Raw genomic sequence first — 27,484 nt, forward strand, 5'->3', positions numbered from 1 at the left:
GTGGGGGGAGGTCTCTGGTACTCTACAAGTCGCTGTGAGAACTGACATGCCTGTAGACTGTCTGCTAGGGAACGACCTGGAGAGCTCCCCTTGGGAAAAGGTGGAGAAGACCACGCATCTGAGGATGGTGGGTCTACCCGACTGGGCGTGCGTGACCACCCGGTCCATGGCAGCCAGTAGGGGTGTTGAGAGGGTCCTGGAGCCTGAGGGAGAGGTCCAGGAACCGGCCTTAGGGAGAAGGCGCAGGAGGCGCGGGAAACCGGCCCCCGAAGTTCCCACGGCCCAGGAGGAAGTAGACCCTGAGGGGGATGCTCTGGAGCCTACCGGGGAACAGATTGCCGAACTGGGAGATCTGCCTGAGCTGACCCATTGGCAGCAAGAAGGAGGTCCCTCCAGGGAGGAATTCTGCAGGGAGCAGAAAGAATGCCCTTCTCTCGTGGGTATGCGGCAACAGGCTGCAGACCAGGCCAACGGTGTTCAGGCCAAAACACACTACGTGTACTGGGAGAGTGACCTCCTGTATTCCGAGCCTAAGGCTGCTGAACCTGGGTCAGCCCGTGTGCTGGTGGTACCCCAGAAGTTCAGAACCTTCCTACTGGGGCTGGCTCACGATGTGCCGTTAGCAGGACATTTGGGGATGGACAAGACCTATGACAGGCTTGTCACCCACTTTTACTGGCCCCAAATGCATAAGAATTCAGATTCCTACTGCAGAACCTGTCAGACTTGCCAGGCAAGTGGTAAGAGCGGAGGGAAGCACAAGGCTCCTCTGCAACCTTTCCCTGTGGTCGGTACGCCATTCCAACGAGTGGGTATTGATATTGTGGGGCCTCTGGACCCCAAGACAGCCCTGGGCAACAGGTTCATCCTGGTCTTGGTGGACCATGCCACCCGGTACCCTAAAGCCATCCCTCTGAGGACAGTGACGGCCCCCGTGGTGGGACGGGCACTGATGGGAATTTTCTCCCGAGTGGGATTCCCTCTAGAGGTGGTGAGCGACAGGGGGACCAATTTCATATCCACGTATATGAAATCCCTGTGGAAGGAGTGTGGGGTAACTTACAAGTTCACCACTCCTTACCACCCCCAAGGAAATGGGTTGGTTGAGAGATTCAACCGAACCCTCAAAGGCATGATCATGGGCCTGGACGGTCCAATGAGGCGTAAGTGGGACGTCCTCTTGCCATGCCTGCTCTTCGCTTACCGAGAGGTGCCACAGAAGTCTCTAGGATTCAGCCCCTTTGAGCTTCTGTATGGTCACCCGGTAAGAGGACCTCTGAGTTTGGTAAAGGAAGGCTGGGAGAAATCTCCCAGGAAACCTCCCCAGAATGTATATAGTTACATGCTGGCCTTCCGAAACCAGACTCGGCGTTTCAGGCAACTTGCTGAGGCAAATCTGGAAGCCAGCCAGGAGGAGATGAAGCGGTGGTACGACCGGAATGCCACTCTGGTAGGGCTTCAACCTGGACAAAAGGTGTGGGTCTTGGCCCCAGTGGAGCCTTGTGCACTTCAGGATAAGTGGACAGGTCCATTTGAGGTTGTGGAGCTCAAAAGTCCTATCACCTACTTGGTGGACATGCAGACTCCCAGGAACCCTTTGAGGGTCCTACATGTTAACCGCCTTAAGCCCCACTTAGAGAGGACCGAAGTGGGCATGCTGCTGGCCACTGATGATGGAATGGAAGAGGAGACCGAGCCCCTTCCTGACCTCTTAGTGGCCTCTGAGAAAGATGGGTCAGTGGATGGAGTTAACCTCTCACCCACCCTGACGCCCGAACAACAGGAAGATTGCCGCCACTTGCTGGGACAATTTTCCGACCGATTCTCCCTGGTTCCTGGTGTCACAGATTGGTGCGTCCATGATGTGGACACAGGAGACAGCTTACCTGTGAAGCACAAGGCTTACAGGGTAACTGACAGGGTCAGAGCTTGCATCAAGGAGGAGGTCTCCAAAATGCTTGCGCTAGGGGTGGTTGAGTCCTCCAGCAGTCCTTGGTCCAGCCCCGTGGTCTTGGTCCCAAAGGCTGCTGCGCCGGGAGCCACACCTGAACTCCGGTTCTGTGTGGACTACAGAGGACTCAATTCAGTCACGAAGACTGACGCGCACCCCATCCCCAGAGCTGATGAGCTCATTGATCGGCTGGGGGCTGCCCGGTTCCTCAGTACGTTTGATTTAACGTCTGGGTACTGGCAGATCGCCTTGACCGATGGGGCCAACGAGAGGTCCGCATTCTCTACACCAGATGGGCACTTCCAGTTCCGAGTCATGCCATTTGGGATGAAGAATGCCCCTGCCACCTTTCAGAGGTTGGTCAACCAGGTACTGGTTGGGCTGGATGCGTTCAGTGCCGCCTACCTGGATGACATCGCAGTGTTCAGTGCCACCTGGCCTGAACACCTGCGCCACCTCTGGGAAGTGTTGATGGCGCTGCGCCGAGCAGGCCTCACGATCAAGGCAAGCAAGTGCCAGATCGGGCAGGGTTCCGTGGTGTACTTGGGACACCAAGTGGGGAGTGGCAAGGTGGCACCCTTGCAACCCAAAATTGAAACCATCCTGGCTTGGGAACCCCCCAAGACGCAGACCGCAGTGAGGGCCTTCCTGGGGCTCACTGGGTACTACAGGAGGTTTGTCAAGGGCTATGGAACGATCGTTGCCCCCTTGACAGAGCTGACTTCGAAGAAGCAGCCCAGGAACGTGATTTGGACTGACACCTGTCAGAAAGCTTTCGACACCCTGAAGACGGCCATGTGCACGGCGCCCGTGCTCTTGGCCCCTGACTTCTCCAAGGAATTCCTAGTCCAGACAGACGCTTCAGAGCATGGTGTGGGGGCTGTTCTCTCACAGATGACTGAGGAGGGCTGGGACCAACCCGTAGCCTTCATCAGTAGGAGGTTACTTCCACGGGAAAGTAGGTGGAGTGCAATTGAGCGAGAAGCATTTGCTGTGGTCTGGGCGCTGAAGAAGCTAAGACCCTACTTGTTTGGGTCTCACTTCCGGGTTCAGATGGACCACAGGCCCCTCAGATGGTTGATGCCAATGAGGGGTGAAAACCCGAAGCTGTTGAGGTGGTCCATCTCTCTACAGGGTATGGACTTTACGGTGGAACACCGTCCTGGTACAGATCACGCCAACGCTGACGGTCTGTCCAGGTATTTCCGCCTTAGTGACGAGGAACCCCCTGGGCAAGGGTAGTTCTCCCCACATTTCAGCTGGAGGGGACACGTGTTAGACCTGGCACCTTGGCGTGAGTTTCCCTTCCACTTTTTGATGGTGTGCCTCGATTGTTTTGCTGGTGTTGTCCGCTCAGGGCACTGCGCCACGGCTAATCCGTGCCGCAGTGCAAGTGCTCCCTAGGTAAAGTGTACCTGTAATTGATGTCCATGATTGGTTTATTGGATTCACTGTCAGTCCCCAGTAAAGTGCACCAGGGGTGCCAGGGCTCGTGAATGCCAATGCCGCTGGTGGGCTTGCAGCGCTGGTTGCGCCACCCACAGAAGCGGCCTTGTAAAAGGTGTCTAGGGTCTGCCACCGCAGACCCTGTGCGCGGTCCGGGACCGTCGCGCTGACTGCGCAAGTGCCCCCACTTGCCAGTCCCTAAACCTTCCCTTACCTACATATTAGCCACCCCTCTGGTAGGCCCAAGGGCAGGGTGCATTGTAGGCATAAGGTAAGACATGCCCTGGTGTGTGTGGCATGTCTTAGTAGTGAATTACAGCCCTTTCCGTTCTTCACTATTGAAGGCTACCTGCTCTCCATAGGCCAGAATGGGCTGCCGGGATCCCGCCAACGCTGTGACCCCAGTGGACTCAGAGAGCATGGTAGAAGTGTCAAGTTTAGTATGCCTGAACTCAGGATGATAAAATACTTCTTGTAGTCAAGTTTATTTTAATATCCTGGGTTTGTAAATACTACTTTTAGAAAGTTAGTATTTACTGACCTGACCATCTCAGTCCGCCTCTGCTGTGTGTGTGTGTGTTCTGCCTAGCAACAGTAAGGAGCAGGGTGGGGGGATCCCCAGAGACAGGTTGGCTGCCAGGTGGTGGGTAGAGAGATTACACCTGGATGGGTGGGAGGAGTACACCTTGACTCTTGAATAGACCTGTGCTCTGCCACCACAAAGCCGGCGCCACCCCCTGTGGGGCGGCTGATGTCTCTGCCCTGCTGCTGAAAGGAAAGAGCAGAGTCACCATAACAAAGTGCTCCAGAACTGGACTGAGCCAGGCCTAGGCCCCCTGGCGCTAAAGAACAAAAGAATCATGGTATAAAAGTAGGAGCCTGGCTCCTAAGAAATCAGAATCCTGTTTACCACAAAGAACCTCTGCCCGACTAGAAGGAGAAGAAGACGCCGGATGAGCTGGCCTGCTGCTTGCCTTGCTGAGAAAGGAGAGGAAGAGACTTACTGAAAAGACTTTGCTACTTTGTGCTTGAACATTCTCCAAGGGCTTGATCCGAGCTTGCCCCCTGAACTGAACCCCAGGAACAGTGGGTTCTCTGTGCTTCTTGCTCATCCTCCAATTCGAGCCGTGTGGGCATCCTGCTGGAAAAGAGACTGCGCCCCTCATCGCCCCTCCTAGGGCCATGACACTCAGAAGCTCGCCTGCCTCAAACCCGTGAGAGCCCCGCTCCGTCCCGAGCCGCTCTCTGTCCCCGGGCCAGGCCGCCTGCATCCCTGTCACCGCCTGCTACTGGAGCGCGCTGACCGCGCTATCACCCCTCCTGCCGGAAGCCGTCCGACGACTGTGATCTACGCCGGGTCATCCAGCTGCACTGACCGTGCCCTGTGACCCCGCTTCGCTATCCCCGGACATCTCAGGCCGCGCCGCCCCAGCTGTGGAGACCCTCCTGCACCGCCGTGCTAAAGGGTCGCTGGCCGCGCCTGCCTACGTGCCCACACCTGCTGATTGAGGACCCAAGAACACTTCCCAAGCTGAGAGTCGCACCGACCTGTGCCGGCTCTCCACATCACGAAAGAAGTTCCAGTATCGGGCTCGGGGCCCGCAACGCCTTATTTCCCCGTTCGCAGGAACCGATCTCTGTGAGTACTGGAACTACAAGTAAAGAGACTGCGAACTATCCATTTGAAACTACGAACAACGATCATTTGACCGCTGTACAGCCTGGTGGCATAGCGAAAACGTTATTGGTCTTGTGATAAGTCTGCTGAGATATATATACCTTATTTTTACATAAAGAATCGTATTTTTATATATATCCAAGTCTGGTGTCCGTTTCTGGGGAGATTGATGTATTTACTGTGTGTACGATTGTAAGTGCTTAACCAACAACGCCTGAGGAATCGCCTTGGCTGCTCACGCCACGCACCTAGAGGGTGAGCAAGGGTCATTCGCGAGGGGTTATCCTGCGCCCTGACGTGGAGGAGAGGGTTCCTGCTTGACACAAGGGCGACCTTGCGCCAACCAGAGATCCCCGACTCTAACAACTTCTAATAAGTGGGTTCTCTATATGTCACTGATTGCAGACATACTAACTAGAGCTATCGGTATGGTCTTGAATGTGAAAACTCTTATTTTCTCATATGAAAATGTAGTTTTTCATACTTCCAAGAAAAGTGCCTTAAGCATGGTCTTCAATGTGTGCGCGCACGTGGACATTCATATGCAACTACGTTTCCATACAGAGTCTCAAAATCATAGATATATTCATACCTCAGTAAGAATACATGTTGCAATTTACATCCTGCGTGCAGACTGGCCTTGTAGCTCAGTGGCAGAACACTGGTCTTGTAAACCAGGGGTCATGAGTTCAAGCCTCATCAGGGCCTTTTTACATGAGTCTTTCTGTATGTTGTTTTCAAGTCATTCTTCCCTGGAGTCACACCTTGCTTTAGGATTGCTTATTGCCAAGCTTCCCTTTCCTGCTTTCATATTATCAAGAAAATATCATGAAGATCATTGAATTTTAAATTATTGCCTCACCCCTTCCGATCGCCTGACGAACGCCTGACAAACGCCATTCTCACCCTGCCGGGCAAAGCCAAATAAGCCATGCATATTTACAGTTCCTTTGAAAGGCAGAGCGAGGACTAGGACCTCTGTTCCGACTGAATCTGCATCCACAGAAAGGATGTTATAAGGCCCTACAAATTTCACCAAGGAGATGTGAAATTCTTCCCCCATAAAATACTTTTTTTCCCAGATACCCCGGCTCTTAGGCAAATGAGGTTACTCCTCAAAACCCCACCCCCACTCACCATAAATATCCTTCTCTCCTGCTGTCCATTCAAATGATACAAGGTATCTTGTACATAGAGAGAAAGGGAGAATAGGCAGACTTGTGCTTCAAAGATTTGGTGACCTTGGATGGGTGGGTTGAATGAAGAAGTGAACCTGGTTTCTGGGAAAGGAGTATCGAGATGAAGATGAGGAAAAGTGAACATGGACCACATTCATAGGTTAGAGAAATACATTTAATAGGTTGAATGGTTTTGAAAAGTGAACTTCGAGCAGTAATTGTTGTTTTTTAAATTGCAAATAAATTAAAAATGAATGTGGGATTGGAGGCACACTCTGAGCAGAAAAGCACCATAAGCTGCTATGGTGCAACTCAAGATGGTGAATAGAACCTTTAATATGATGATGCTCTTCTTTTGCTAGTTTTTTCGAGTCACCTTTTATTGTAAGTAGCTGATACAGCATTTTTTGCAGCTCTTCAGTTTATGGTTATCATGTGAGAACACTGTTTTCATCATCTTTATTATTCTACAAATGTATTTTTAAATGCACTGATGTGGTGTTTGCATGAAATGCAAGATGGCACATCATGGAATGTTTAAACTGAGCATCGCGTAGGATATGTGATATTTGGCACCCAGAGGAGTAGGACACGTAGATCCTATAAGAAGTAAAGACTCTCTAGCAAGGGCCGTCCATACTCTGAGTTTAAACTTTACTTTTTGTGAAATGGTTTATGAAAAACAACACGGCTGCTCCAGGTGAGGCTCGAACTCACAACCTCGGCATGGCTCAGTGCAAGTACTGCTGTATAAGTACCGCGCGCTAACCGATTGCGCCACTGGAGCTCTCTCTTTTTACATCTCCCCAGGTGAGCCATCTACAGCTGACCAAGTAGATGACAGACACTGCTCCATCATTCACTGTGCAAGATCAACTCACATGCTAGCATGTTATCATGACTATTAAAAATACAGTCCAAACGGAATAGATTCTATAATTGTCCTATAACATATGCTCTGTCTATTCAAAACCCCATAGAATTATATCTTGACAGTTCTGACAAAGTCTAGGGGAATCTTATGAATATTTGTAATTAGCACATAGTAAGAATTTCCCAAAAATGAAATGTAGGTCCCTAATTGGGGGAAGACGTGGAATGTGAGATCTTGCCTCAGCTGTTTTTTTACTTTTTTAGGTACAGTATATTGACACTTCAGTACCTTTTGTGAAGCAAGGTTTCAGATGGGGCTGTAGGGCAGACGAGGTGGCCGAGTGGTTAAGGCGATGGACTGCTAATCCATTGTGCTCTGCACGCGTGGGTTCGAATCCCACCTTCGTCGGAAAGCCATCACAGTCTCTTTTGATGGCCAGCATTTCTTGTAGTATAATTACACTCTCTTTCAAGACAGAGCCAGGATCCGCTAGATGGGATCATCTGACTGTTCCATTTTAACAAATATGTCAAATAAAGTGAAGTATTTTGTGCGTAATAGAAATTAGATCTTTCATGGAGTTTCCAGAGGATTGCCTTTCACTAACTCCTGGCTTATTAACCAGTTTGGATAAATAGATTGATAAGAAAGCAGCTCTTACTCCTAAAGTTTAGGCCGTCTCAAATGAATGACTGTTAACATATGTCTGCCCCACAGAGACAGATCACTTCTAATAAGTGGGTTCTCTATATGTCACTGATTGCAGACATACTAACTAGAGCTATCAGTATGGTCTTGAATGTGAAAACTCTTATTTTCTCATATGGAAATGTAGTTTTTCATACTTCCAAGAAAAGTGCCTTAAGCATGGTCTTCAATGTGTGCGCGCACGTGGACATTCATATGCAACTACGTTTCCATACAGAGTCTCAAAATCATAGATATATTCATACCTCAGTAAGAATACATGTTGCAATGTACATCCTGCGTGCAGACTGGCCTTGTAGCTCAGTGGCAGAGCACTGGTCTTATAAACCAGGGGTCATGAGTTCAAGCCTCATCAGGTCCTTTTTACATGAGTCTTTCTGTATGTTGTTTTCAAGTCATTCTTCCCTGGAGTCACACCTTGCTTTAGGATTGCTTATTGCCAAGCTTCCCTTTCCTGCTTTCATATTATCAAGAAAATATCATGAAGATCATTGAATTATAAATTATTGCCTCACCCCTTCCGATCGCCTGACGAACGCCTGACAAATGCCATTCTCACCCTGCCGGGCAAAGCCAAATAAGCCATGCATATTTACAGTTCCTTTGAAAGGCAGAGCGAGGACTAGGACCTCTGTTCCGACTGAATCTGCATCCACAGAAAGGATGTTATAAGGCCCTACAAATTTCACCAAGGAGATGTGAAATTCTTCCCCCATAAAATACTTTTTTTCCCAGATACCCCGGCTCTTAGGCAAATGAGGTTACTCCTCAAAACCCCACCCCCACTCACCATAAATATCCTTCTCTCCTGCTGTCCATTCAAATGATACAAGGTATCTTGTACATAGAGAGAAAGGGAGAATAGGCAGACTTGTGCTTCAAAGATTTGGTGACCTTGGATGGGTGGGTTGAATGAAGAAGTGAACCTGGTTTCTGGGAAAGGAGTATCGAGATGAAGATGAGGAAAAGTGAACATGGACCACATTCATAGGTTAGAGAAATACATTTAATAGGTTGAATGGTTTTGAAAAGTGAACTTCGAGCAGTAATTGTTGTTTTTTAAATTGCAAAGAAATTAAAAATGAATGTGGGATTGGAGGCACACTCTGAGCAGAAAAGCACCATAAGCTGCTATGGTGCAACTCAAGATGGTGAATAGAACCTTTAATATGATGATGCTCTTCTTTTGCTAGTTTTTTCGAGTCACCTTTTATTGTAAGTAGCTGATACAGCATTTTTTGCAGCTCTTCAGTTTATGGTTATCATGTGAGAACACTGTTTTCATCATATTTATTATTCTACAAATGTATTTTTAAATGCACTGATGTGGTGTTTGCATGAAATGCAAGATGGCACATCATGGAATGTATAAACTGAGCATCGCGTAGGATATGTGATATTTGGCACCCAGAGGAGTAGGACACGTAGATCCTATAAGAAGTAAAGACTCTCTAGCAAGGGCCGTCCATACTCTGAGTTTAAACTTTACTTTTTGTGAAATGGTTTATGAAAAACAACACGGCTGCTCCAGGTGAGGCTCGAACTCACAACCTCGGCATGGCTCAGTGCAAGTACTGCTGTATAAGTACCGCGCGCTAACCGATTGCGCCACTGGAGCTCTCTCTTTTCACATCTCCCCAGGTGAGCCATCTACAGCTGACCAAGTAGATGACAGACACTGCTCCATCATTCACTGTGCAAGATCGACTCACATGCTAGCATGTTATCATGACTATTAAAAATACAGTCCAAACGGAATAGATTCTATAATTGTCCTATAACATATGCTCTGTCTATTCAAAACCCCATAGAATTATATCTTGACAGTTCTGAGAAAGTCTAGGGGAATCTTATGAATATTTGTAATTAGCACATAGTAAGAATTTCCCAAAAATGAAATGTAGGTCCCTAATTGGGGGAAGACGTGGAATGTGAGATCTTGCCTCAGCTGTTTTTTTTCTTTTTTAGGTACAGTATATTGACACTTCAGTACCTTTTGTGAAGCAAGGTTTTAGATGGGGCTGTAGGGCAGACGAGGTGGCCGAGTGGTTAAGGCAATGGACTGCTAATCCATTGTGCTCTGCACGCGTGGGTTCGAATCCCACCTTCGTCGGAAAGCCATCAGAGTCTCTTTTGATGGCCAGCATTTCTTGTAGTATAATTACACTCTCTTTCAAGACAGAGCCAGGATCCGCTGGATGGGATCATCTGACTGTTCTATTTTAACAAATATGTCAAATAAAGTGAAGTATTTTGTGCGTAATAGAAATTAGATCTTTCATGGAGTTTCCAGAGGATTGCCTTTCACTCACTCCTGGCTTATTAACCAGTTTGGATAAATAGATTGATAAGAAAGCAGCTCTTGTTCCTAAAGTTTAGGCCGTCTCAAATGAATGACTGTTAACATATGTCTGCCCCACAGAGACAGATCACTTCTAATAAGTGGGTTCTCTATATGTCACTGATTGCAGACATACTAACTAGAGCTATCGGTATGGTCTTGAATGTGAAAACTCTTATTTTCTCATATGAAAATGTAGTTTTTCATACTTCCAAGAAAAGTGCCTTAAGCATGGTCTTCAATGTGTGCGCGCACGTGGACATTCATATGCAACTACGTTTCCATACAGAGTCTCAAAATCATAGATATATTCATACCTCAGTAAGAATACATGTTGCAATTTACATCCTGCGTGCAGACTGGCCTTGTAGCTCAGTGGCAGAGCACTGGTCTTGTAAACCAGGGGTCATGAGTTCAAGCCTCATCAGGGCCTTTTTACATGAGTCTTTCTGTATGTTGTTTTCAAGTCATTCTTCCCTGGAGTCACACCTTGCTTTAGGATTGCTTATTGCCAAGCTTCCCTTTCCTGCTTTCATATTATCAAGAAAATATCATGAAGATCATTGAATTATAAATTATTGCCTCACCCCTTCCGATCGCCTGACGAACGCCTGACAAACGCCATTCTCACCCTGCCGGGCAAAGCCAAATAAGCCATGCATATTTACAGTTCCTTTGAAAGGCAGAGCGAGGACTAGGACCTCTGTTCCGACTGAATCTGCATCCACAGAAAGGATGTTATAAGGCCCTACAAATTTCACCAAGGAGATGTGAAATTCTTCCCCCATAAAATACTTTTTTTCCCAGATACCCCGGCTCTTAGGCAAATGAGGTTACTCCTCAAAACCCCACCCCCACTCACCATAAATATCCTTCTCTCCTGCTGTCCATTCAAATGATACAAGGTATCTTGTACATAGAGAGAAAGGGAGAATAGGCAGACTTGTGCTTCAAAGATTTGGTGACCTTGGATGGGTGGGTTGAATGAAGAAGTGAACCTGGTTTCTGGGAAAGGAGTATCGAGATGAAGATGAGGAAAAGTGAACATGGACCACATTCATAGGTTAGAGAAATACATTTAATAGGTTGAATGGTTTTGAAAAGTGAACTTCGAGCAGTAATTGTTGTTTTTTAAATTGCAAATAAATTAAAAATGAATGTGGGATTGGAGGCACACTCTGAGCAGAAAAGCACCATAAGCTGCTATGGTGCAACTCAAGATGGTGAATAGAACCTTTAATATGATGATGCTCTTCTTTTGCTAGTTTTTTCGAGTCACCTTTTATTGTAAGTAGCTGATACTGCATTTTTTGCAGCTCTTCAGTTTATGGTTATCATGTGAGAACACTGTTTTCATCATATTTATTATTCTACAAATGTATTTTTAAATGCACTGATGTGGTGTTTGCATGAAATGCAAGATGGCACATCATGGAATGTTTAAACTGAGCATCGCGTAGGATATGTGATATTTGGCACCCAGAGGAGTAGGACACGTAGATCCTATAAGAAGTAAAGACTCTCTAGCAAGGGCCGTCCATACTCTGAGTTTAAACTTTACTTTTTGTGAAATGGTTTATGAAAAACAACACGGCTGCTCCAGGTGAGGCTCGAACTCACAACCTCGGCATGGCTCAGTGCAAGTACTGCTGTATAAGTACCGCGCGCTAACCGATTGCGCCACTGGAGCTCTCTCTTTTCACATCTCCCCAGGTGAGCCATCTACAGCTGACCAAGTAGATGACAGACACTGCTCCATCATTCACTGTGCAAGATCGACTCACATGCTAGCATGTTATCATGACTATTAAAAATACAGTCCAAACGGAATAGATTCTATAATTGTCCTATAACATATGCTCTGTCTATTCAAAACCCCATAGAATTATATCTTGACAGTTCTGACAAAGTCTAGGGGAATCTTATGAATATTTGTAATTAGCACATAGTAAGAATTTCCCAAAAATGAAATGTAGGCCCCTAATTGGGGGAAGACGTGGAATGTGAGATCTTGCCTCAGCTGTTTTTTTTCTTTTTTAGGTACAGTATATTGACACTTCAGTACCTTTTGTGAAGCAAGGTTTCAGATGGGGCTGTAGGGCAGACGAGGTGGCCGAGTGGTTAAGGCGATGGACTGCTAATCCATTGTGCTCTGCACGCATGGGTTCGAATCCCACCTTCATCGGAAAGCCATCAGAGTCTCTTTTGATGGCCAGCATTTCTTGTAGTATAATTACACTCTCTTTCAAGACAGAGCCAGGATCCGCTAGATGGGATCATCTGACTGTTCCATTTTAACAAATATGTCAAATAAAGTGAAGTATTTTGTGCGTAATAGCAATTAGATCTTTCATGGAGTTTCCAGAGGATTGCCTTTCACTCACTCCTGGCTTATTAACCAGTTTGGATAAATAGATTGATAAGAAAGCAGCTCTTACTCCTAAAGTTTAGGCCGTCTCAAATGAATGACTGTTAACATATGTCTGCCCCACAGAGACAGATCACTTCTAATAAGTGGGTTCTCTATATGTCACTGATTGCAGACATACTAACTAGAGCTATCAGTATGGTCTTGAATGTGAAAACTCTTATTTTCTCATATGAAAATGTAGTTTTTCATACTTCCAAGAAAAGTTCCTTAAGCATGGTCTTCAATGTGTGCGCGCACGTGGACATTCATATGCAACTACGTTTCCATACAGAGTCTCAAAATCATAGATATATTCATACCTCAGTAAGAATACATGTTGCAATTTACATCCTGCGTGCAGACTGGCCTTGTAGCTCAGTGGCAGAGCACTGGTCTTGTAAACCAGGGGTCATGAGTTCAAGCCTCATCAGGGCCTTTTTACATGAGTCTTTCTGTATGTTGTTTTCAAGTCATTCTTCCCTGGAGTCACACCTTGCTTTAGGATTGCTTATTGCCAAGCTTCCCTTTCCTGCTTTCATATTATCAAGAAAATATCATGAAGATCATTGAATTATAAATTATTGCCTCACCCCTTCCGATCGCCTGACGAACGCCTGACAAACGCCATTCTCACCCTGCCGGGCAAAGCCAAATAAGCCATGCATATTTACAGTTCCTTTGAAAGGCAGAACGAGGACTAGGACCTCTGTTCCGACTGAATCTGCATCCACAGAAAGGATGTTATAAGGCCCTACAAATTTCACCAAGGAGATGTGAAATTCTTCCCCCATAAAATACTTTTTTTCCCAGATACCCCGGCTCTTAGGCAAATGAGGTTACTCCTCAAAACCCCACCCCCACTCACCATAAATATCCTTCTCTCCTGCTGTCCATTCAAATGATACAAGGTATCTTGTACATAGAGAGAAAGGGAGAATAGGCAGACTTGCTTCAAAGATTTGGTGACCTTGGATGGGTGGGTTGAATGAAGAAGTGAACCTGGTTTCTGGGTAAGGAGTATCGAGATGAAGATGAGGAAAAGTGAACATGGACCACATTCATAGGTTAGAGAAATACATTTAATAGGTTGAATGGTTTTGAAAAGTGAACTTCGAGCAGTAATTGTTGTTTTTTAAATTGCAAAGAAATTAAAAATGAATGTGGGATTGGAGGCACACTCTGAGCAGAAAAGCACCATAAGCTGCTATGGTGCAACTCAAGATGGTGAATAGAACCTTTAATATGATGATGCTCTTCTTTTGCTAGTTTTTTCGATTCACCTTTTATTGTAAGTAGCTGATACAGCATTTTTTGCAGCTCTTCAGTTTATGGTTATCATGTGAGAACACTGTTTTCATCATATTTATTATTCTACAAATGTATTTTTAAATGCACTGATGTGGTGTTTGCATGAAATGCAAGATGGCACATCATGGAATGTTTAAACTGAGCATCGCGTAGGATATGTGATATTTGGCACCCAGAGGAGTAGGACACGTAGATCCTATAAGAAGTAAAGACTCTCTAGCAAGGGCCGTCCATACTCTGAGTTTAAACTTTACTTTTTGTGAAATGGTTTATGAAAAACAACACGGCTGCTCCAGGTGAGGCTCGAATTCACAACCTCGGCATGGCTCAGTGCAAGTACTGCTGTATAAGTACCGCGCGCTAACCGATTGCGCCACTGGAGCTCTCTCTTTTCACATCTCCCCAGGTGAGCCATCTACAGCTGACCAAGTAGATGACAGACACTGCTCCATCATTCACTGTGCAAGATCGACTCACATGCTAGCATGTTATCATGACTATTAAAAATACAGTCCAAACGGAATAGATTCTATAATTGTCCTATAACATATGCTCTGTCTATTCAAAACCCCATAGAATTATATCTTGACAGTTCTGACAAAGTCTAGGGGAATCTTATGAATATTTGTAATTAGCACATAGTAAGAATTTCCCAAAAATGAAATGTAGGTCCCTAATTGGGGGAAGACGTGGAATGTGAGATCTTGCCTCAGCTGTTTTTTTTCTTTTTTAGGTACAGTATATTGACACTTCAGTACCTTTTGTGAAGCAAGGTTTCAGATGGGGCTGTAGGGCAGACGAGGTGGCCGAGTGGTTAAGGCGATGGACTGCTAATCCATTGTGCTCTGCACGCGTGGGTTCGAATCCCACCTTCGTCGGAAAGCCATCAGAGTCTCTTTTGATGGCCAGCATTTCTTGTAGTATAATTACACTCTCTTTCAAGACAGAGCCAGGATCCGCTAGATGGGATCATCTGACTGTTCTATTTTAACAAATATGTCAAATAAAGTGAAGTATTTTGTGCGTAATAGAAATTAGATCTTTCATGGAGTTTCCAGAGGATTGCCTTTCACTCACTCCTGGCTTATTAACCAGTTTGGATAAATAGATTGATAAGAAAGCAGCTCTTACTCCTAAAGTTTAGGCCGTCTCAAATGAATGACTGTTAACATATGTCTGCCCCACAGAGACAGATCACTTCTAATAAGTGGGTTCTCTATATGTCACTGATTGCAGACATACTAACTAGAGCTATCGGTATGGTCTTGAATGTGAAAACTCTTATTTTCTCATATGAAAATGTAGTTTTTCATACTTCCAAGAAAAGTGCCTTAAGCATGGTCTTCAATGTGTGCGCGCACGTGGACATTCATATGCAACTACGTTTCCATACAGAGTCTCAAAATCATAGATATATTCATACCTCAGTAAGAATACATGTTGCAATTTACATCCTGCGTGCAGACTGGCCTTGTAGCTCAGTGGCAGAGCACTGGTCTTGTAAACCAGGGGTCATGAGTTCAAGCCTCATCAGGGCCTTTTTACATGAGTCTTTCTGTATGTTGTTTTCAAGTCATTCTTCCCTGGAGTCACACCTTGCTTTAGGATTGCTTATTGCCAAGCTTCCCTTTCCTGCTTTCATATTATCAAGAAAATATCATGAAGATCATTGAATTATAAATTATTGCCTCACCCCTTCCGATCGCCTGACGAACGCCTGACAAACGCCATTCTCACCCTGCCGGGCAAAGCCAAATAAGCCATGCATATTTACAGTTCCTTTGAAAGGCAGAGCGAGGACTAGGACCTCTGTTCCGACTGAATCTGCATCCACAGAAAGGATGTTATAAGGCCCTACAAATTTCACCAAGGAGATGTGAAATTCTTCCCCCATAAAATACTTTTTTTCCCAGATACCCCGGCTCTTAGGCAAATGAGGTTACTCCTCAAAACCCCACCCCCACTCACCATAAATATCCTTCTCTCCTGCTGTCCATTCAAATGATACAAGGTATCTTGTACATAGAGAGAAAAGGAGAATAGGCAGACTTGTGCTTCAAAGATTTGGTGACCTTGGATGGGTGGGTTGAATGAAGAAGTGAACCTGGTTTCTGGGAAAGGAGTATCGAGATGAAGATGAGGAAAAGTGAACATGGACCACATTCATAGGTTAGAGAAATACATTTAATAGGTTGAATGGTTTTGAAAAGTGAACTTCGAGCAGTAATTGTTGTTTTTTAAATTGCAAATAAATTAAAAATGAATGTGGGATTGGAGGCACACTCTGAGCAGAAAAGCACCATAAGCTGCTATGGTGCAACTCAAGATGGTGAATAGAACCTTTAATATGATGATGCTCTTCTTTTGCTAGTTTTTTCGAGTCACCTTTTATTGTAAGTAGCTGATACTGCATTTTTTGCAGCTCTTCAGTTTATGGTTATCATGTGAGAACACTGTTTTCATCATATTTATTATTCTACAAATGTATTTTTAAATGCACTGATGTGGTGTTTGCATGAAATGCAAGATGGCACATCATGGAATGTTTAAACTGAGCATCGCGTAGGATATGTGATATTTGGCACCCAGAGGAGTAGGACACGTAGATCCTATAAGAAGTAAAGACTCTCTAGCAAGGGCCGTCCATACTCTGAGTTTAAACTTTACTTTTTGTGAAATGGTTTATGAAAAACAACACGGCTGCTCCAGGTGAGGCTCGAACTCACAACCTCGGCATGGCTCAGTGCAAGTACTGCTGTATAAGTACCGCGCGCTAACCGATTGCGCCACTGGAGCTCTCTCTTTTCACATCTCCCCAGGTGAGCCATCTACAGCTGACCAAGTAGATGACAGACACTGCTCCATCATTCACTGTGCAAGATCGACTCACATGCTAGCATGTTATCATGACTATTAAAAATACAGTCCAAACGGAATAGATTCTATAATTGTCCTATAACATATGCTCTGTCTATTCAAAACCCCATAGAATTATATCTTGACAGTTCTGACAAAGTCTAGGGGAATCTTATGAATATTTGTAATTAGCACATAGTAAGAATTTCCCAAAAATGAAATGTAGGTCCCTAATTGGGGGAAGACGTGGAATGTGAGATCTTGCCTCAGCTGTTTTTTTTCTTTTTTAGGTACAGTATATTGACACTTCAGTACCTTTTGTGAAGCAAGGTTTCAGATGGGGCTGTAGGGCAGACGAGGTGGCCGAGTGGTTAAGGCGATGGACTGCTAATCCATTGTGCTCTGCACACATGGGTTCGAATCCCACCTTCATCGGAAAGCCATCAGAGTCTCTTTTGATGGCCAGCATTTCTTGTAGTATAATTACACTCTCTTTCAAGACAGAGCCAGGATCCGCTAGATGGGATCATCTGACTGTTCCATTTTAACAAATATGTCAAATAAAGTGAAGTATTTTGTGCGTAATAGAAATTAGATCTTTCATGGAGTTTCCAGAGGATTGCCTTTCACTCACTCCTGGCTTATTAACCAGTTTGGATAAATAGATTGATAAGAAAGCAGCTCTTACTCCTAAAGTTTAGGCCGTCTCAAATGAATGACTGTTAACATATGTCTGCCCCACAGAGACAGATCACTTCTAATAAGTGGGTTCTCTATATGTCACTGATTGCAGACATACTAACTAGAGCTATCAGTATGGTCTTGAATGTGAAAACTCTTATTTTCTCATATGAAAATGTAGTTTTTCATACTTCCAAGAAAAGTTCCTTAAGCATGGTCTTCAATGTGTGCGCGCACGTGGACATTCATATGCAACTACGTTTCCATACAGAGTCTCAAAATCATAGATATATTCATACCTCAGTAAGAATACATGTTGCAATTTACATCCTGTGGGCAGACTGGCCTTGTAGCTCAGTGGCAGAGCACTGGTCTTGTAAACCAGGGGTCATGAGTTCAAGCCTCATCAGGGCCTTTTTACATGAGTCTTTCTGTATGTTGTTTTCAAGTCATTCTTCCCTGGAGTCACACCTTGCTTTAGGATTGCTTATTGCCAAGCTTCCCTTTCCTGCTTTCATATTATCAAGAAAATATCATGAAGATCATTGAATTATGAATTATTGCCTCACCCCTTCCGAACGCCTGACAAACGCCATTCTCACCCTGTCGGGCAAAGCCAAATAAGCCATGCATATTTACAGTTCCTTTGAAAGGCAGAGCGAGGACTAGGACCTCTGTTCCGACTGAATCTGCATCCACAGAAAGGATGTTATAAGGCCCTACAAATTTCACCAAGGAGATGTGAAATTCTTCCCCCATAAAATACTTTTTTTCCCAGATACCCCGGCTCTTAGGCAAATGAGGTTACTCCTCAAAACCCCACCCCCACTCACCATAAATATCCTTCTCTCCTGCTGTCCATTCAAATGATACAAGGTATCTTGTACATAGAGAGAAAGGGAGAATAGGCAGACTTGTGCTTCAAAGATTTGGTGACCTTGGATGGGTGGGTTGAATGAAGAAGTGAACCTGGTTTCTGGGAAAGGAGTATCGAGATGAAGATGAGGAAAAGTGAACATGGACCACATTCATAGGTTAGAGAAATACATTTAATAGGTTGAATGGTTTTGAAAAGTGAACTTCGAGCAGTAATTGTTGTTTTTTAAATTGCAAAGAAATTAAAAATGAATGTGGGATTGGAGGCACACTCTGAGCAGAAAAGCACCATAAGCTGCTATGGTGCAACTCAAGATGGTGAATAGAACCTTTAATATGATGATGCTCTTCTTTTGCTAGTTTTTTCGAGTCACCTTTTATTGTAAGTAGCTGATACAGTATTTTTTGCAGCTCTTCAGTTTATGGTTATCATGTGAGAACACTGTTTTCATCATATTTATTATTCTACAAATGTATTTTTAAATGCACTGATGTGGTGTTTGCATGAAATGCAAGATGGCACATCATGGAATGTTTAAACTGAGCATCGCGTAGGATATGTGATATTTGGCACCCAGAGGAGTAGGACACGTAGATCCTATAAGAAGTAAAGACTCTCTAGCAAGGGCCGTCCATACTCTGAGTTTAAACTTTACTTTTTGTGAAATGGTTTATGAAAAACAACACGGCTGCTCCAGGTGAGGCTCGAACTCACAACCTCGGCATGGCTCAGTGCAAGTACTGCTGTATAAGTACCGCGCGCTAACCGATTGCGCCACTGGAGCTCTCTCTTTTCACATCTCCCCAGGTGAGCCATCTACAGCTGACCAAGTAGATGACAGACACTGCTCCATCATTCACTGTGCAAGATCGACTCACATGCTAGCATGTTATCATGACTATTAAAAATACAGTCCAAACGGAATAGATTCTATAATTGTCCTATAACATATGCTCTGTCTATTCAAAACCCCATAGAATTATATCTTGACAGTTCTGACAAAGTCTAGGGGAATCTTATGAATATTTGTAATTAGCACATAGTAAGAATTTCCCAAAAATGAAATGTAGGTCCCTAATTGGGGGAAGACGTGGAATGTGAGATCTTGCCTCAGCTGTTTTTTTTCTTTTTTAGGTACAGTATATTGACACTTCAGTACCTTTTGTGAAGCAAGGTTTCAGATGGGGCTGTAGGGCAGACGAGGTGGCCGAGTGGTTAAGGCGATGGACTGCTAATCCATTGTGCTCTGCACGCGTGGGTTCGAATCCCACCTTCGTCGGAAAGCCATCAGAGTCTCTTTTGATGGCCAGCATTTCTTGTAGTATAATTACACTCTCTTTCAAGACAGAGCCAGGATCCGCTAGATGGGATCATCTGACTGTTCTATTTTAACAAATATGTCAAATAAAGTGAAGTATTTTGTGCGTAATAGAAATTAGATCTTTCATGGAGTTTCCAGAGGATTGCCTTTCACTCACTCCTGGCTTATTAACCAGTTTGGATAAATAGATTGATAAGAAAGCAGCTCTTACTCCTAAAGTTTAGGCCGTCTCAAATGAATGACTGTTAACATATGTCTGCCCCACAGAGACAGATCACTTCTAATAAGTGGGTTCTCTATATGTCACTGATTGCAGACATACTAACTAGAGCTATCGGTATGGTCTTGAATGTGAAAACTCTTATTTTCTCATATGAAAATGTAGTTTTTCATACTTCCAAGAAAAGTGCCTTAAGCATGGTCTTCAATGTGTGCGCGCACGTGGACATTCATATGCAACTACGTTTCCATACAGAGTCTCAAAATCATAGATATATTCATACCTCAGTAAGAATACATGTTGCAATTTACATCCTGCGTGCAGACTGGCCTTGTAGCTCAGTGGCAGAGCACTGGTCTTGTAAACCAGGGGTCATGAGTTCAAGCCTCATCAGGGCCTTTTTACATGAGTCTTTCTGTATGTTGTTTTCAAGTCATTCTTCCCTGGAGTCACACCTTGCTTTAGGATTGCTTATTGCCAAGCTTCCCTTTCCTGCTTTCATATTATCAAGAAAATATCATGAAGATCATTGAATTATAAATTATTGCCTCACCCCTTCCGATCGCCTGACGAACGCCTGACAAACGCCATTCTCACCCTGCCGGGCAAAGCCAAATAAGCCATGCATATTTACAGTTCCTTTGAAAGGCAGAGCGAGGACTAGGACCTCTGTTCCGACTGAATCTGCATCCACAGAAAGGATGTTATAAGGCCCTACAAATTTCACCAAGGAGATGTGAAATTCTTCCCCCATAAAATACTTTTTTTCCCAGATACCCCGGCTCTTAGGCAAATGAGGTTACTCCTCAAAACCCCACCCCCACTCACCATAAATATCCTTCTCTCCTGCTGTCCATTCAAATGATACAAGGTATCTTGTACATAGAGAGAAAGGGAGAATAGGCAGACTTGTGCTTCAAAGATTTGGTGACCTTGGATGGGTGGGTTGAATGAAGAAGTGAACCTGGTTTCTGGGAAAGGAGTATCGAGATGAAGATGAGGAAAAGTGAACATGGACCACATTCATAGGTTAGAGAAATACATTTAATAGGTTGAATGGTTTTGAAAAGTGAACTTCGCGCAGTAATTGTTGTTTTTTAAATTGCAAATAAATTAAAAATGAATGTGGGATTGGAGGCACACTCTGAGCAGAAAAGCACCATAAGCTGCTATGGTGCAACTCAAGATGGTGAATAGAACCTTTAATATGATGATGCTCTTCTTTTGCTAGTTTTTTCGAGTCACCTTTTATTGTAAGTAGCTGATACTGCATTTTTTGCAGCTCTTCAGTTTATGGTTATCATGTGAGAACACTGTTTTCATCATATTTATTATTCTACAAATGTATTTTTAAATGCACTGATGTGGTGTTTGCATGAAATGCAAGATGGCACATCATGGAATGTTTAAACTGAGCATCGCGTAGGATATGTGATATTTGGCACCCAGAGGAGTAGGACACGTAGATCCTATAAGAAGTAAAGACTCTCTAGCAAGGGCCGTCCATACTCTGAGTTTAAACTTTACTTTTTGTGAAATGGTTTATGAAAAACAACACGGCTGCTCCAGGTGAGGCTCGAACTCACAACCTCGGCATGGCTCAGTGCAAGTACTGCTGTATAAGTACAGCGCGCTAACCGATTGCGCCACTGGAGCTCTCTCTTTTCACATCTCCCCAGGTGAGCCATCTACAGCTGACCAAGTAGATGACAGACACTGCTCCATCATTCACTGTGCAAGATCGACTCACATGCTAGCATGTTATCATGACTATTAAAAATACAGTCCAAACGGAATAGATTCTATAATTGTCCTATAACATATGCTCTGTCTATTCAAAACCCCATAGAATTATATCTTGACAGTTCTGACAAAGTCTAGGGGAATCTTATGAATATTTGTAATTAGCACATAGTAAGAATTTCCCAAAAATGAAATGTAGGTCCCTAATTGGGGGAAGACGTGGAATGTGAGATCTTGCCTCAGCTGTTTTTTTTCTTTTTTAGGTACAGTATATTGACACTTCAGTACCTTTTGTGAAGCAAGGTTTCAGATGGGGCTGTAGGGCAGACGAGGTGGCCGAGTGGTTAAGGCGATGGACTGCTAATCCATTGTGCTCTGCACGCATGGGTTCGAATCCCACCTTCGTCGGAAAGCCATCAGAGTCTCTTTTGATGGCCAGCATTTCTTGTAGTATAATTACACTCTCTTTCAAGACAGAGCCAGGATCCGCTAGATGGGATCATCTGACTGTTCTATTTTAACAAATATGTCAAATAAAGTGAAGTATTTTGTGCGTAATAGAAATTAGATCTTTCATGGAGTTTCCAGAGGATTGCCTTTCACTCACTCCTGGCTTATTAACCAGTTTGGATAAATAGATTGATAAGAAAGCAGCTCTTACTCCTAAAGTTTAGGCCGTCTCAAATGAATGACTGTTAACATATGTCTGCCCCACAGAGACAGATCACTTCTAATAAGTGGGTTCTCTATATGTCACTGATTGCAGACATACTAACTAGAGCTATCGGTATGGTCTTGAATGTGAAAACTCTCATTTTCTCATATGAAAATGTAGTTTTTCATACTTCCAAGAAAAGTGCCTTAAGCATGGTCTTCAATGTGTGCGCGCACGTGGACATTCATATGCAACTACGTTTCCATACAGAGTCTCAAAATCATAGATATATTCATACCTCAGTAAGAATACATGTTGCAATTTACATCCTGCGTGCAGACTGGCCTTGTAGCTCAGTGGCAGAGCACTGGTCTTGTAAACCAGGGGTCATGAGTTCAAGCCTCATCAGGGCCTTTTTACATGAGTCTTTCTGTATGTTGTTTTCAAGTCATTCTTCCCTGGAGTCACACCTTGCTTTAGGATTGCTTATTGCCAAGCTTCCCTTTCCTGCTTTCATATTATCAAGAAAATATCATGAAGATCATTGAATTATAAATTATTGCCTCACCCCTTCCGATCGCCTGACGAACGCCTGACAAACGCCATTCTCACCCTGCCGGGCAAAGCCAAATAAGCCATGCATATTTACAGTTCCTTTGAAAGGCAGAACGAGGACTAGGACCTCTGTTCCGACTGAATCTGCATCCACAGAAAGGATGTTATAAGGCCCTACAAATTTCACCAAGGAGATGTGAAATTCTTCCCCCATAAAATACTTTTTTTCCCAGATACCCCGGCTCTTAGGCAAATGAGGTTACTCCTCAAAACCCCACCCCCACTCACCATAAATATCCTTCTCTCCTGCTGTCCATTCAAATGATACAAGGTATCTTGTACATAGAGAGAAAGGGAGAATAGGCAGACTTGTGCTTCAAAGATTTGGTGACCTTGGATGGGTGGGTTGAATGAAGAAGTGAACCTGGTTTCTGGGAAAGGAGTATCGAGATGAAGATGAGGAAAAGTGAACATGGACCACATTCATAGGTTAGAGAAATACATTTAATAGGTTGAATGGTTTTGAAAAGTGAACTTCGAGCAGTAATTGTTGTTTTTTAAATTGCAAATAAATTAAAAATGAATGTGGGATTGGAGGCACACTCTGAGCAGAAAAGCACCATAAGCTGCTATGGTGCAACTCAAGATGGTGAATAGAACCTTTAATATGATGATGCTCTTCTTTTGCTAGTTTTTTCGAGTCACCTTTTATTGTAAGTAGCTGATACTGCATTTTTTGCAGCTCTTCAGTTTATGGTTATCATGTGAGAACACTGTTTTCATCATATTTATTATTCTACAAATGTATTTTTAAATGCACTGATGTGGTGTTTGCATGAAATGCAAGATGGCACATCATGGAATGTTTAAACTGAGCATCGCGTAGGATATGTGATATTTGGCACCCAGAGGAGTAGGACACGTAGATCCTATAAGAAGTAAAGACTCTCTAGCAAGGGCCGTCCATACTCTGAGTTTAAACTTTACTTTTTGTGAAATGGTTTATGAAAAACAACACGGCTGCTCCAGGTGAGGCTCGAACTCACAACCTCGGCATGGCTCAGTGCAAGTACTGCTGTATAAGGACAGCGCGCTAACCGATTGCGCCACTGGAGCTCTCTCTTTTCACATCTCCCCAGGTGAGCCATCTACAGCTGACCAAGTAGATGACAGACACTGCTCCATCATTCACTGTGCAAGATCGACTCACATGCTAGCATGTTATCATGACTATTAAAAATACAGTCCAAACGGAATAGATTCTATAATTGTCCTATAACATATGCTCTGTCTATTCAAAACCCCATAGAATTATATCTTGACAGTTCTGACAAAGTCTAGGGGAATCTTATGAATATTTGTAATTAGCACATAGTAAGAATTTCCCAAAAATGAAATGTAGGTCCCTAATTGGGGGAAGACGTGGAATGTGAGATCTTGCCTCAGCTGTTTTTTTTCTTTTTTAGGTACAGTATATTGACACTTCAGTACCTTTTGTGAAGCAAGGTTTCAGATGGGGCTGTAGGGCAGACGAGGTGGCCGAGTGGTTAAGGCGATGGACTGCTAATCCATTGTGCTCTGCACGCATGGGTTCGAATCCCACCTTCGTCGGAAAGCCATCAGAGTCTCTTTTGATGGCCAGCATTTCTTGTAGTATAATTACACTCTCTTGCAAGACAGAGCCAGGATCCGCTAGATGGGATCATCTGACTGTTCTATTTTACCAAAATGTCAAATAAAGTGAAGTATTTTGTGCGTAATAGAAATTAGATCTTTCATGGAGTTTCCAGAGGATTGCCTTTCACTCACTCCTGGCTTATTAACCAGTTTGGATAAATAGATTGATAAGAAAGCAGCTCTTACTCCTAAAGTTTAGGCCGTCTCAAATGAATGACTGTTAACATATGTCTGCCCCACAGAGACAGATCACTTCTAATAAGTGGGTTCTCTATATGTCACTGATTGCAGACATACTAACTAGAGCTATCGGTATGGTCTTGAATGTGAAAACTCTCATTTTCTCATATGAAAATGTAGTTTTTCATACTTCCAAGAAAAGTGCCTTAAGCATGGTCTTCAATGTGTGCGCGCACGTGGACATTCATATGCAACTACGTTTCCATACAGAGTCTCAAAATCATAGATATATTCATACCTCAGTAAGAATACATGTTGCAATTTACATCCTGCGTGCAGACTGGCCTTGTAGCTCAGTGGCAGAGCACTGGTCTTGTAAACCAGGGGTCATGAGTTCAAGCCTCATCAGGGCCTTTTTACATGAGTCTTTCTGTATGTTGTTTTCAAGTCATTCTTCCCTGGAGTCACACCTTGCTTTAGGATTGCTTATTGCCAAGCTTCCCTTTCCTGCTTTCATATTATCAAGAAAATATCATGAAGATCATTGAATTATAAATTATTGCCTCACCCCTTCCGATCGCCTGACGAACGCCTGACAAACACCATTCTCACCCTGCCGGGCAAAGCCAAATAAGCCATGCATATTTACAGTTCCTTTGAAAGGCAGAACGAGGACTAGGACCTCTGTTCCGACTGAATCTGCATCCACAGAAAGGATGTTATAAGGCCCTACAAATTTCACCAAGGAGATGTGAAATTCTTCCCCCATAAAATACTTTTTTTCCCAGATACCCCGGCTCTTAGGCAAATGAGGTTACTCCTCAAAACCCCACCCCCACTCACCATAAATATCCTTCTCTCCTGCTGTCCATTCAAATGATACAAGGTATCTTGTACATAGAGAGAAAGGGAGAATAGGCAGACTTGCTTCAAAGATTTGGTGACCTTGGATGGGTGGGTTGAATGAAGAAGTGAACCTGGTTTCTGGGAAAGGAGTATCGAGATGAAGATGAGGAAAAGTGAACATGGACCACATTCATAGGTTAGAGAAATACATTTAATAGGTTGAATGGTTTTGAAAAGTGAACTTCGAGCAGTAATTGTTGTTTTTTAAATTGCAAAGAAATTAAAAATGAATGTGGGATTGGAGGCACACTCTGAGCAGAAAAGCACCATAAGCTGCTATGGTGCAACTCAAGATGGTGAATAGAACCTTTAATATGATGATGCTCTTCTTTTGCTAGTTTTTTCGATTCACCTTTTATTGTAAGTAGCTGATACAGCATTTTTTGCAGCTCTTCAGTTTATGGTTATCATGTGAGAACACTGTTTTCATCATATTTATTATTCTACAAATGTATTTTTAAATGCACTGATGTGGTGTTTGCATGAAATGCAAGATGGCACATCATGGAATGTTTAAACTGAGCATCGCGTAGGATATGTGATATTTGGCACCCAGAGGAGTAGGACACGTAGATCCTATAAGAAGTAAAGACTCTCTAGCAAGGGCCGTCCATACTCTGAGTTTAAACTTTACTTTTTGTGAAATGGTTTATGAAAAACAACACAGCTGCTCCAGGTGAGGCTCGAACTCACAACCTCGGCATGGCTCAGTGCAAGTACTGCTGTATAAGTACCGCGCGCTAACCGATTGCGCCACTGGAGCTCTCTCTTTTCACATCTCCCCAGGTGAGCCATCTACAGCTGACCAAGTAGATGACAGACACTGCTCCATCATTCACTGTGCAAGATCGACTCACATGCTAGCATGTTATCATGACTATTAAAAATACAGTCCAAACGGAATAGATTCTATAATTGTCCTATAACATATGCTCTGTCTATTCAAAACCCCATAGAATTATATCTTGACAGTTCTGACAAAGTCTAGGGGAATCTTATGAATATTTGTAATTAGCACATAGTAAGAATTTCCCAAAAATGAAATGTAGGTCCCTAATTGGGGGAAGACGTGGAATGTGAGATCTTGCCTCAGCTGTTTTTTTTCTTTTTTAGGTACAGTATATTGACACTTCAGTACCTTTTGTGAAGCAAGGTTTCAGATGGGGCTGTAGGGCAGACGAGGTGGCCGAGTGGTTAAGGCGATGGACTGCTAATCCATTGTGCTCTGCACGCGTGGGTTCGAATCCCACCTTCGTCGGAAAGCCATCAGAGTCTCTTTTGATGGCCAGCATTTCTTGTAGTATAATTACACTCTCTTTCAAGACAGAGCCAGGATCCGCTAGATGGGATCATCTGACTGTTCCATTTTAACAAATATGTCAAATAAAGTGAAGTATTTTGTGCGTAATAGAAATTAGATCTTTCATGGAGTTTCCAGAGGATTGCCTTTCACTCACTCCTGGCTTATTAACCAGTTTGGATAAATAGATTGATAAGAAAGCAGCTCTTACTCCTAAAGTTTAGGCCGTCTCAAATGAATGACTGTTAACATATGTCTGCCCCACAGAGACAGATCACTTCTAATAAGTGGGTTCTCTATATGTCACTGATTGCAGACATACTAACTAGAGCTATCGGTATGGTCTTGAATGTGAAAACTCTTATTTTCTCATATGAAAATGTAGTTTTTCATACTTCCAAGAAAAGTGCCTTAAGCATGGTCTTCAATGTGTGCGCGCACGTGGACATTCATATGCAACTACGTTTCCATACAGAGTCTCAAAATCATAGATATATTCATACCTCAGTAAGAATACATGTTGCAATTTACATCCTGCGTGCAGACTGGCCTTGTAGCTCAGTGGCAGAGCACTGGTCTTGTAAACCAGGGGTCATGAGTTCAAGCCTCATCAGGGCCT

The 27,484-nt window shown here is 43.7% G+C and overlaps 20 non-coding genes across 20 annotated transcripts; 13 read left to right on the forward strand and 7 right to left on the reverse strand.

Moving 5' to 3' along the window:
• Positions 1-6,945: 6,945 nt before the first annotated feature.
• On the reverse strand, positions 6,946-7,040 carry TRNAI-UAU (transfer RNA isoleucine (anticodon UAU)). The gene is made up of 2 exons: positions 7,003-7,040; positions 6,946-6,981 (listed from the first exon to the last, which is right to left on the reverse strand). It is a non-coding gene; the product is annotated as a tRNA-Ile (tRNA).
• A 413-nt stretch (positions 7,041-7,453) lies between these two features.
• TRNAS-GCU (transfer RNA serine (anticodon GCU)) lies at positions 7,454-7,535 on the forward strand. The gene has a single exon. It is a non-coding gene; the product is annotated as a tRNA-Ser (tRNA).
• A 1,823-nt stretch (positions 7,536-9,358) lies between these two features.
• On the reverse strand, positions 9,359-9,453 carry TRNAI-UAU (transfer RNA isoleucine (anticodon UAU)). Its single transcript has 2 exons — positions 9,416-9,453; positions 9,359-9,394 (listed from the first exon to the last, which is right to left on the reverse strand). It is a non-coding gene; the product is annotated as a tRNA-Ile (tRNA).
• Positions 9,454-9,866: 413 nt separating this feature from the next.
• TRNAS-GCU (transfer RNA serine (anticodon GCU)) lies at positions 9,867-9,948 on the forward strand. Its single transcript has one exon. It is a non-coding gene; the product is annotated as a tRNA-Ser (tRNA).
• A 589-nt stretch (positions 9,949-10,537) lies between these two features.
• Positions 10,538-10,609, forward strand: TRNAT-UGU (transfer RNA threonine (anticodon UGU)). Its single transcript has one exon. It is a non-coding gene; the product is annotated as a tRNA-Thr (tRNA).
• A 1,162-nt stretch (positions 10,610-11,771) lies between these two features.
• Positions 11,772-11,866, reverse strand: TRNAI-UAU (transfer RNA isoleucine (anticodon UAU)). Its single transcript has 2 exons — positions 11,829-11,866; positions 11,772-11,807 (listed from the first exon to the last, which is right to left on the reverse strand). It is a non-coding gene; the product is annotated as a tRNA-Ile (tRNA).
• A 1,084-nt stretch (positions 11,867-12,950) lies between these two features.
• Positions 12,951-13,022, forward strand: TRNAT-UGU (transfer RNA threonine (anticodon UGU)). The gene has a single exon. It is a non-coding gene; the product is annotated as a tRNA-Thr (tRNA).
• A 1,668-nt stretch (positions 13,023-14,690) lies between these two features.
• Positions 14,691-14,772, forward strand: TRNAS-GCU (transfer RNA serine (anticodon GCU)). The gene has a single exon. It is a non-coding gene; the product is annotated as a tRNA-Ser (tRNA).
• A 589-nt stretch (positions 14,773-15,361) lies between these two features.
• TRNAT-UGU (transfer RNA threonine (anticodon UGU)) lies at positions 15,362-15,433 on the forward strand. Its single transcript has one exon. It is a non-coding gene; the product is annotated as a tRNA-Thr (tRNA).
• A 1,162-nt stretch (positions 15,434-16,595) lies between these two features.
• TRNAI-UAU (transfer RNA isoleucine (anticodon UAU)) lies at positions 16,596-16,690 on the reverse strand. The gene is made up of 2 exons: positions 16,653-16,690; positions 16,596-16,631 (listed from the first exon to the last, which is right to left on the reverse strand). It is a non-coding gene; the product is annotated as a tRNA-Ile (tRNA).
• A 1,084-nt stretch (positions 16,691-17,774) lies between these two features.
• On the forward strand, positions 17,775-17,846 carry TRNAT-UGU (transfer RNA threonine (anticodon UGU)). The gene has a single exon. It is a non-coding gene; the product is annotated as a tRNA-Thr (tRNA).
• A 1,151-nt stretch (positions 17,847-18,997) lies between these two features.
• TRNAI-UAU (transfer RNA isoleucine (anticodon UAU)) lies at positions 18,998-19,092 on the reverse strand. The gene is made up of 2 exons: positions 19,055-19,092; positions 18,998-19,033 (listed from the first exon to the last, which is right to left on the reverse strand). It is a non-coding gene; the product is annotated as a tRNA-Ile (tRNA).
• A 413-nt stretch (positions 19,093-19,505) lies between these two features.
• Positions 19,506-19,587, forward strand: TRNAS-GCU (transfer RNA serine (anticodon GCU)). Its single transcript has one exon. It is a non-coding gene; the product is annotated as a tRNA-Ser (tRNA).
• A 589-nt stretch (positions 19,588-20,176) lies between these two features.
• Positions 20,177-20,248, forward strand: TRNAT-UGU (transfer RNA threonine (anticodon UGU)). The gene has a single exon. It is a non-coding gene; the product is annotated as a tRNA-Thr (tRNA).
• A 1,162-nt stretch (positions 20,249-21,410) lies between these two features.
• Positions 21,411-21,505, reverse strand: TRNAI-UAU (transfer RNA isoleucine (anticodon UAU)). Its single transcript has 2 exons — positions 21,468-21,505; positions 21,411-21,446 (listed from the first exon to the last, which is right to left on the reverse strand). It is a non-coding gene; the product is annotated as a tRNA-Ile (tRNA).
• Positions 21,506-22,589: 1,084 nt separating this feature from the next.
• On the forward strand, positions 22,590-22,661 carry TRNAT-UGU (transfer RNA threonine (anticodon UGU)). Its single transcript has one exon. It is a non-coding gene; the product is annotated as a tRNA-Thr (tRNA).
• Positions 22,662-25,001: 2,340 nt separating this feature from the next.
• Positions 25,002-25,073, forward strand: TRNAT-UGU (transfer RNA threonine (anticodon UGU)). The gene has a single exon. It is a non-coding gene; the product is annotated as a tRNA-Thr (tRNA).
• A 1,160-nt stretch (positions 25,074-26,233) lies between these two features.
• Positions 26,234-26,328, reverse strand: TRNAI-UAU (transfer RNA isoleucine (anticodon UAU)). Its single transcript has 2 exons — positions 26,291-26,328; positions 26,234-26,269 (listed from the first exon to the last, which is right to left on the reverse strand). It is a non-coding gene; the product is annotated as a tRNA-Ile (tRNA).
• A 413-nt stretch (positions 26,329-26,741) lies between these two features.
• Positions 26,742-26,823, forward strand: TRNAS-GCU (transfer RNA serine (anticodon GCU)). The gene has a single exon. It is a non-coding gene; the product is annotated as a tRNA-Ser (tRNA).
• Positions 26,824-27,412: 589 nt separating this feature from the next.
• TRNAT-UGU (transfer RNA threonine (anticodon UGU)) lies at positions 27,413-27,484 on the forward strand. The gene has a single exon. It is a non-coding gene; the product is annotated as a tRNA-Thr (tRNA).

The sequence above is a fragment of the Triturus cristatus genome, chromosome 12, assembly GCF_964204655.1.
Source record: "Triturus cristatus chromosome 12, aTriCri1.1, whole genome shotgun sequence".
In the NCBI taxonomy this organism is placed as follows: domain Eukaryota; kingdom Metazoa; phylum Chordata; class Amphibia; order Caudata; family Salamandridae; genus Triturus; species Triturus cristatus.